The sequence below is a fragment of the Helicoverpa zea genome, chromosome 24 (genome assembly GCF_022581195.2).
Source record: "Helicoverpa zea isolate HzStark_Cry1AcR chromosome 24, ilHelZeax1.1, whole genome shotgun sequence".
In the NCBI taxonomy this organism is placed as follows: Eukaryota; Metazoa; Arthropoda; class Insecta; order Lepidoptera; family Noctuidae; genus Helicoverpa; species Helicoverpa zea.
In genome coordinates, this window is record NC_061475.1 from 6,391,628 (window position 1) to 6,401,673 (window position 10,046).

Consider the following 10,046-nt stretch of genomic DNA (forward strand, 5'->3'; position numbering starts at 1 on the left):
TTGGGGTTGCAGGTGTTACATAGAGAGATAAATAAGTTGTAAAATGTAAAATCAATTCCATAGTTCAAAAGTAGCTTCTGCCATTTAAATTACTTTATGCTCTCAACTTATATAAAGCTATTGAAACAATTAAAAAAATACGACTATTACGAAGTATAAAGAAGAATTCTTGGAATAGTGGTGGTTGAATTTCAGAAATCTTTACATTATGCAAATTCTTATAAAAAAATTCTGAATTTGGAACACGTTCACCTTTAACTGGTATATATACATGTATTTAAATTTACAGTTAAATAATCCCAATTGAAATAATTGAAAATAATATCCAAATCCATATTTCGGTCACCAACATCACTTTAATGAGAATATCACTAATTTTCAGGCGAGGTCAATTCCATCTAACGCGTCCAAATGACTGGATAAATACACAGGACGTTTTATTAAATTTTAATGCAAATACAAAGGTGAAAATGAATGTAGGTTTGTGATGAGCGGAGCGGGTAACTGTAGGGCTTCACGCTCGGGTTTCGTTCTCGGCATTTTCAGCGACTTTGGTCACTACTGAAGAAAGGCATACAAAGGCTATATTGTGCGTGTACACACAAGTGTTTGGTACACCCGCTTTAGCGAGAACATCTTATGCCCTTATGCTGTGTTAATTGTTATTGCAAAAAGTTACTTGTGCTTCAGCAGTTTTGGCGTGTATAATATTTATTAAAACTGGCTTTTTCCGCGGTTACACCGGCGTCTCGTGGGAACTGCTGCCTTTACCGTGATAAAATATGTATAGGCCATGTTCAGTTCAGATAGTGTAGCTTCTAACAATGAAATAATTTTCATATCACTTCACTAGTTTTGGAGCCTTTACAAACAAAAAATATTTCCTCTTCATTATAAATATTATTATAGATAATGCATAATGGTGAATAAACGCTAGTAGCTGATCCTGACACTCAGTTCGAAGCCTAAAAGGTGAGAAAGCCTCGTCGCCCTTTTACGATACTATAAAAAGTTACTTCAATATACATTTTCGCACTGAAGGGCGTCAATGAATTTATATTTATACGTGTTTATATAATAAACGCACACGATAAAGGTTTGTTATATTTGAGTTTTGAATAGGCGGTGAAGTTTTAAAGATAATTTATTTTATTTTACATACTCACAGACCAATCAGAGGTTAAGACAAGTTCTTTTGTATTTCGTAAGCAATGTTAAATTGTACATTATTTGTTTTAATTGCATTTTTCAATTTTTGTCTTCAACCAAAAAGTCAGAACCATAACCAGGGGCATCTAAACTTAGCAATGGGTATCATGTTGTCCAGATAGCTGGGTCGGGAAGAACAGAGAAACAGTTGCTCCATGTTACTCAGCTGCATCTGGTTAGCCTGGAAGACGACCCTAACATAGTTGTAAATGCTGTACATCATCATCATCATCAGCCTATCGCAGTCCACTGCTCAATGTGCAGAACGAAAAATGCTGTACATAACAGATGAAAATTTCCAATCCCTATAAATACGATGCAATAATGTTTTTCTTTTCAAAAGAAGTTCAGGTCAAACATGTCATATAATATTATTATACGTTGCGATATAATATTATAACATATATTTATTTTTATTACCCAAGTAACAGAATATTGTTTTTTGTGGGCCACAGCTAACGGCAAAAGTTACAAAATAACGGTCATGGAACATTTTCGAGCTAAATTCATGTGAATTTCTTTTTGGGAGTAGCAAAAATACTGTTGGGCTACAAAATAAGCAACTGATATATTATGTCAGACAGGTACAGTAAACTGCACATTAGTTGTAACTGTCATGCACCTTAACTCAATAGTAATAAGAACGATTTTCCTATAAAACTATTACCACTGACCTGAAGTTGACTGGTACGTTACTGTATAGTTATCGGCACGAATCTTGAGCTCTGACCTACATCTGCGCAGAAGTGATTTATTAGCAAAGAACCAATCCCCAGTGACGGCTATGACGCGATGCGCTGCGGGCCAATCACCGCTTTAACCCGCCCCCGCGCCTCACTTCATACCACAAAAGGAACCCAATAAATTATTTCTGCGCAGGTGAAGGTCAGAGCTCAAGATTCGTGCCGATAACTATATGTATGTATGCCTTATTTCTTTCTATTAAAAGACATTAGTAATCTACATACATACATCATTAATAAGCTTTTCATATTTTTTTTTTGATCATAGAGATGGGACAGATTACAAACTTGCATTTATCTATTTATAATGCAAAAAAGTTTCATAAGTCATTGTATTACACATTTTTATGTGTTTCTGTGTATCATATTATAATATATTAATAGGTTTCTACGATCCCTCGCTGATTTAGGAGCCCAACAAAGGGCGTACAAAAACAAATTCAGTTCAAAACAACTTCTTAACTTTTAGGCGAGACGAAAATTAAACGGTGACCAAAGTGGGGTAATATGAATGAATAAATTAATTAACTTAAAATGTAGCTAAATAAAAACTTGTTTATCATCTAAAGTTAGAAAAATGTAGCAATATAAAATTAATATCTTATGAGAAAAAAAAAGCGTCATAAGCTTTCATTTAGCGGTACCTATCCCAAAGGAACTATTTCACATGCACAAATACAAAAGAGCCTATAATCGTCCGTAAAATTTCACCTCTCCTTATATACAATTTCATTGTACTTGCCTACTTTGAATTGAATTGTATTTTGCCATTTTTTATCGATTTTCACAATATGAAAATTAACTATCCGATCGATTCAGCCATTTCCCTATGTGATTGTGACAAACAATTGTCAAATCAGTACCTGCCTAAAACTAATAATATGAACACATAATCAAGATTCAATAATTGTATTTGTAAACACTTAACTAATATAAACTTCAAAGATTCTATATTTACTCTCGATAACAAGTTTGAATTGATTCCAATTAGTTTTCGACTTTTAGATTGAGAGGGATTTTCCATAATTTTGGTAGGTATTGGAAAAACTTTTCTCTTTAATCTTTAAAGTCTTCGTTAAGAGTCAAAAGACTATGGAATCAGAATTCAATTAAAATTGACATTGTGACTGATAATGAATGAATGTGTTGTATAAACATTAGCTAAAAAGTATGCTTAGTTTGCAAGGTGGCATGTACGCTGACCATTCTTTCAAAATCCAGGGACAGGGCTGTGCTTGCCGGGGCTGCGTGATTACTCGAAACAGCTAATGCGGCTCTGGCACTAGAAAGGGCTCTAGAAGAAGCACGGTAGGTTTTATTCAGGTAAAGTCTGACACTCTCTCCCACTGCATCCAGAACGGAAGGGGTTATTTGATGATTTTCTGAATGCCAAAAAGAACCGCGGATAAGAGTTAGAGCTTCTATTACACATAAAATGTTTCAACAAAACTCAACTGTTCCCATTCTATGATATTTCCACAGAAGATTACGCGAAAACGTTCCGCTGAAATATTAAAACTACTCGAGATAAAATAATTCAAACAGAACACAGGCAATTTCAGTACCAATAACGCAAAATTATGTACACAAACATTTAGAAAAAATAATACTATCTTACATGGCAGTCGGTAAAAACAAAATGGGCCATCAACAACTGAAAATAACTATAACAATAACTGGATAACAAAAGTAAATAGAAACATACAGACATATCACTTTAAGCCTTATTGAAACACTCTAATTCCACGAGTAGTTTTGAAACGACCCTGTTAATGTCTCCTATGCACGCGTTTACAAATTTTCGCAAACCGTCTCAAAGGACCAAAAGTCTTTAGGACCCAAAAGAAACCGCAGTTTGCCGTCAGCAAAATTAAATTTGTAAAAGTGTACAGACCCATTTATTGGTCAAAAGAGTTCTTCAAAGGTCGTATAGAAGGACAATGGTGGGACCAATTGTTATTTTCTGCAATTTATGTGGAAATAAGTATGGTTTTATGGTGTCTTCAATTGGAGACCTTTCTCTGAGCTATTGGTACAGATATACTGGGTAAGGACCAGTTTAGAGCATGGGCATTTGGATAAATGTTATTTTATTACTAATCTGGTAGAAGGTTTAAGGATAAATGTATGTTAAACTGTGTTAGTAGAAAACAATTTTTTTTGAGTGTCGTTTTTTTAACGACTCATAATTTTCATGTAATCCTTCTGTAGCCTGTCTATTATAGTTTCACCGTAATATGTATATGTCACCGTAAGATTACAAACATCGTTAGATTACAATCTATCTCGAGAGATTGTAAACTGTCGAATTATTGTAAACCGTAACACCTGATTGCAATTTAACGCATTATTTTTCGCTATATTATAATCTATCGATGAGAAATTGTCAAATTGTCAACTGTCCGAAAGCTCTCCCTGATTGGTCAGTCTTTTTGTAAGATCGAGAGCGATGTAGAGCGGTCAAATTGTCAACTGGCGTAGAACGGAATGCGCGCTGATTGGTAGAACGTCAAAAAAGACAATGTTCTTTGCAACTCCCGGTGTCACAGCTCTTTGACGTGCAAAAATAAGTGACGGTTTAATTTTTTATAAAATCAAAAATTGTACTTAATTTTTAAGACTCAAATTACACACAATTAAAAATTGTATTAAAAATTGAAGTTAGTGACGAAAACGAATCGCTGCAAAACCGACTCCACGTAGTCTTGTCTGCCCTACCCCTAGAGTGCAATTCAAAACCGCGTAGGCGCGGAGGGGCGAGGCGGCCTGCGAGCTGAGGCGCAGGTAGTTTCAGCGCTCGCCGCCGCGGCTGAGGCTGGCCGGCTCTGCCGGCCAGCAAGCCGAAGCTGCGGTGGTGAGCGTGAAAACCATCTGCGACGATAAGCTCGCATGGGACCGCCGGAGCCCCGCAGCGCCGGAGCCGTGACAGAAGTTATGCTTGCTGCATGTTGCATGCTTACTTCCATGCTGGGTCAATTAATATGGGATGTGTTATATTTTAAACAAAAAATTCAGTAGGTACGAGTTAAAAAATTAGAAGGTAAATAAATATTTTTATGATGTCATTTAATAGTATTTAAGAAGTTTACTGTTAAAATGCATGCTACAAATTTAGATGCAAAAAAATAACCATCATGCTGAGTTGTATTTAGAGTGGAAGATAACTCGTGGCTAAGATAGTATTATTTAGATGCTCGACGCTTTATTAATTGTGGCTGACTTAGTAATTTAGAAGGCAACATACATTTTTGGGGGCGAATAATGATATTAAAAAGAAGCCTGTTTAATTAGCACCCCTTTTATTTTATTTTTAAATATTAGTTTGTATTTGAAGACAAAATACCTAACTGTATTTTTATAAGAGTTATTTTTATATAAATTTAATACTTGAAGAATTTTTGAAGAGCATTTATTTTATTTAACTGACACCTCTATTTCATTCCTAACTCTACGGGAACTCCATGGGAACAGAACGGCTGGTCGTGATTGGTCGATCTTACAAAAAGACTGACCAATCAGAGAGAGCTTTCGGACAGTTGACAATTTGACAATTTCTCATCGATAGATTATAATATAGCGAAAAATAATGCGTTAAATTGCAATCAGATGTTACGGTTCACAATAATTCGACAGTTTACAATCTCTCGAGATAGATTGTAATCTAACGATGTTTGTAATCTTACGGTAACATATACATTAATTTGGATGACATTGTTTTCCATGAAGTTTCCCAGGTTTTCGCCTTATTTAATCTAGCAATAGTACTGTTTATCTCCTAGTATCCTAAATTCCAAAAGTGAATACGTGACAACTAGTAATCTTAACAAAATTAATTTAAGTTTTTCTCACAATTTTTCTAATTTCTATGAACAAGACCTTACAAAGTCGACAGGACGGTTCCGCCCAAGCGTGTCGTGAATAGGTCATATGCGTCAGTTTCAGTCCTTTTCGAATATTAAAATGGAGATTTGTAGAAATTCTGACTTATAGAGAAACGTTTCTTTGACAGATGGTTCAAACGCGGAATGGTTATGCTCACTCAGATCGGAGGATCGGAGGGACTATCTTGATTTTCAGATTTTTTACAAATGTGCAAAAAATTGGTATGCGATTTCGTTTTAGGGAAACTTGGTTGTATACAAATGTGGTATGCGGTGTATTTTTTGTTTGTAATTGTATTGATTTGTTGCTATATGTTTTAGAGGTTTGTATGGAATGTAAAAGGTATTATTTTTATTTTTGTTCCTATTTCGACTACTAAATTGGTGTAATAAGAATCATAGCAACAAAAAAATTACTGACGCCCAAGTTGACCGATATCATAAACATCAGTTTTCTTAAAACAACTGTTTATTAGGATATCACGTTCAATTTTCAAAATAAGGTCAAGTTTCGCCTAAATCGTCTATTTTGTATACATAAACATAATTATGTAATATAGGGTTTCTCATAAATAACTAACACAAATAGAGTGACTTCAAAATCACTTTGAAAGACTTTCTGACTTTTAAAGGCGTCTGACAAACAGTTAATTATATTCATGACTACAAAGACAAGATTATAGTTTTACCGTAGCTACTAACTTTAAAAATACCCAAAATCAAAAGTGATTTATACAAATTAGGCTGCAAAACAGCATTTTTACAAAAGACAGCCCCCAAAACGCCCACCCTTCACCACTTCCTATGTGTTTTTGCTGGAAAGAAGAAGTGGCGCAACAAACTCCCCAGCAATACATGTCTGTCTGTAAAGTAGGAATTTGTCAAAAGAGCATATTAGCATATTTTTTCTCTAAAGAAAATTAATTTTTCCAAGCCATTTTGAACGCTATTCAATAGCACCAAACCAAAGTGCACAAAACAGCCTCAACTATAAAGGTAAACAAACCCCACGCCTATTACAGTTCTTGCCCATACTTGCCCTAATTTCGACCTTTTGGCAAGTTGTTTTCCAGCTATTATATTCCAAAAACAATTGGGCAAGATCAATTGTTTCCCAAACAACACTCTTGTCGGTTGTCCCCGAGTTATGTTTGAAATTGGAACGTTGTGTGCGAACTCAATTACGTTGTTGCCCTGTGTTGGCTGCCTAACAGCTGAATTGCTAAACAAAGGTATGTTTGGGTGTGTGTTACACCGTACTGTAACATACCTCTAGAGTCACTGTATGTCGAAGGGTTAGCTACATAGAAGCTGGGTACGAGCGACTGAGCAAAAGTCAAACGTATGACCAAAATTCAATAACGCATGCATTTTTCATGAAAAATGTCTAATTTAGGAAGAGAAAAATTAAGCAAAATTGTAAGTGCAATGAAAGCCGCTACTACAAAACCATTGGTAATCTCTTCTTGTTATCGTTTCTTTGAAGAATGACCACTGAAATACGGTCGAAGATATGTTCTTATGTCCCCAGTGGCCCATTAGGGCCAAGGCCTGCCGGGGCTGCGGGTTGTTCGAAAGAGATACCGCGGCCCTGGTACATAAAAGGCATACGACGGAACACGACGGTTTTTAGTCAGTAAGAGTCTGACACTCCCTCACCGCTGCTAACCCACGTCCAAGCGGGAGCGGTCATTTGATGATTTTTGACGTCGTTTAAAAAAAAGGGATATGTTCTTATGTAGTACAGTTACTGCTACAAATCGGTGCATTTGCATCCAAACGCCGGCTGCCTTACAATCGAGATTTACGACGATCATACACGAATTAAATATTCTGGACCGAATACGAACACATCATAAATTCCATTTGTGCTAGACATCTACTCACCCAAAAATTGCTGAGCAGTTTTGGGTGAATGCAGATCAGTCCGGATAAGAGTATTGTACACTTTTCTCATAGAGTAGATCGTAGTGAAATCATTAGAATATATAATGTCGGGACAATAAATCTAATGTCGGGACACCTTTTTCACACACGGTCGGTTAGCCCAATGGTAAGTTATTTATTAACTTGTGTTATGGGTGCTAACACAACTGATAAACTACATATAGCTACATATATACATATTTATAAATAGATATCATAACACCCAGACCACAGCCAACAAGCATGCTCATCACACAAATGTCGACCGAACCGGGAATCGAACCCGGGACCTCAGGTTCGGCGGTCCGGCATGATGACCATTGCGCCATCGAGGTCGTCAAAACGTCAAAGTAAAGAAGACGAATCTAAAGTTATTTTATTTTCACTGTTAACAGTAATCTAAACTTTATAATTAAAACTTTAATAGCTAACTATCACAAACTGTGCTCAAAGAAATAACAATGTATAAAATAAGTACAAACAAAATTAAACTTTGTTCATATAGACATAAATCTTAAAATATCAAAAAGCTCGTTGGAACAAACTTTGTCAAGCGTACAATTTGTTTGGAATAATTAGAACTACTGTTATTCTCTCACATTGACGATGTAATGTGTTTATTGTACTTTAAAATGCAAGGGAAAATCAACTTTATTCCAACGTAGTAAATTCTAATATTATTCCGAACATATTAGTGTCCTTTACTAGGCTGTGTTACTATGGAGTACATCCTTTTTTTGGTTGATTAATATTTTATTTTTAAAGTAGTTTTCAAGAATTAAATGTCTGATTTTTTATAAAGTTTGTTATTAAGAAAGTTTGAATACTGGGAAAATTCTTTGTATTTTTTTATGACGCCAAAAATTATCAAGTGACCACTCCCGCTGTGGGTTAGCAGCGGTGAGGGATTGTCAGACCTTTACTGACTAAAAACCGTCATGTTCTGTCGTAGGCCTTTTATGTACCAGGGCCGCGGTAACTCTTTTGAACAATCCCGCAGCCCCGGCAGGCTTTCGCCCTGCTGGGCCCCGCTGATTCCTTGTATTTCTATTAATTTACTTTTTAAGTGTTCATGATGACTATCTTTGCTATTAACTATTCCTATAACTAACATCTACTTATGTGGATAGAACTTTCTATGGGCAATGAGAAGCACTTTTCGAAGAAAATTAATTTCACACCATCTCCGTATCAAAACCTTCAATCAACCAATTCTGGGAATATAAGATTAAACTGAATAACCTCTGTACTGAGAAGTTTTGAATACATACCAGAAACTATGAATTTTGTAATAGAATACCTAAGTGCTTGTAGAAGTGAAGTTCACAGTTGGTGCTTTTCAGTAATGACAGGACTCGCTTTTTGCATTTTGGTCCTTTGCTCCGTGAATAAGCTTAAGTTGAAGTGCGAATTTCTAGTACTAATTCAATAAATTATTTCTACCTGAAATTAAATTCTGAAGTCACGGCTAAGTAGCAATTTATTAGGAAAATATTCTTGTTTATGAGCTGATATTAAAGTGCATGTTCATGGATAAGCAATGCATTGATATTATTTATCGTAATGTGAATATAAATGAAGTTATCATCGATCAATCTCATTATCAGGACCTGTTTATTTTTATTTTTGTAATCATAATTTTGTTTTATGTATTGGCCTATTTTTAAATCTCATAATCTTAGGATCGTAATTTCGATTCTTAACCGGGGAAAATCTTTTTCGTACACTTTCCAAACAATTTTAGGAACAGCACTTTGTGATATTATGTGTAGTATTACAATGGAATCAAAAGTGGTAATATCATCATTTTTAGGATTCCGTACCCAAAAGGTAAAACAGGACCCTATTGTTTTCGCTCCTCTGTCCGTCCGTCCATCCGTCCGTCTGTCCGTCCGTCCGTCCGTCCGTCCGTCCGTCCGTCTGTCACCAGGCTGTATCTCATTAACCGTGATAGTTAGAGAGCTGAAAAAACTAGAATAAAGTAAATATTTTGGCTTTTTTTTGCTAATTTTTGCTTTGGTACGGAACCCTTCGTGAGCGAGTCCGACTCGCACTTGGCCGGTTTTTTATTTACTGGTTCCCTTTCCATAAAAACTTTTTTGTGTTGTTACAAAAAACTTTTAAAGATGTTTGACCGTGTACCTAAAACAATAAGCTCATATATGCTAATTTTCCTATAACATCTCCCAAACGACTGTTTAACTTTTTGTTAGAGCACCATAACATGTAAAAAATTTACACAAAACTCACAACACTTAAAACAAAAATACTGCACCAATTTTCACTC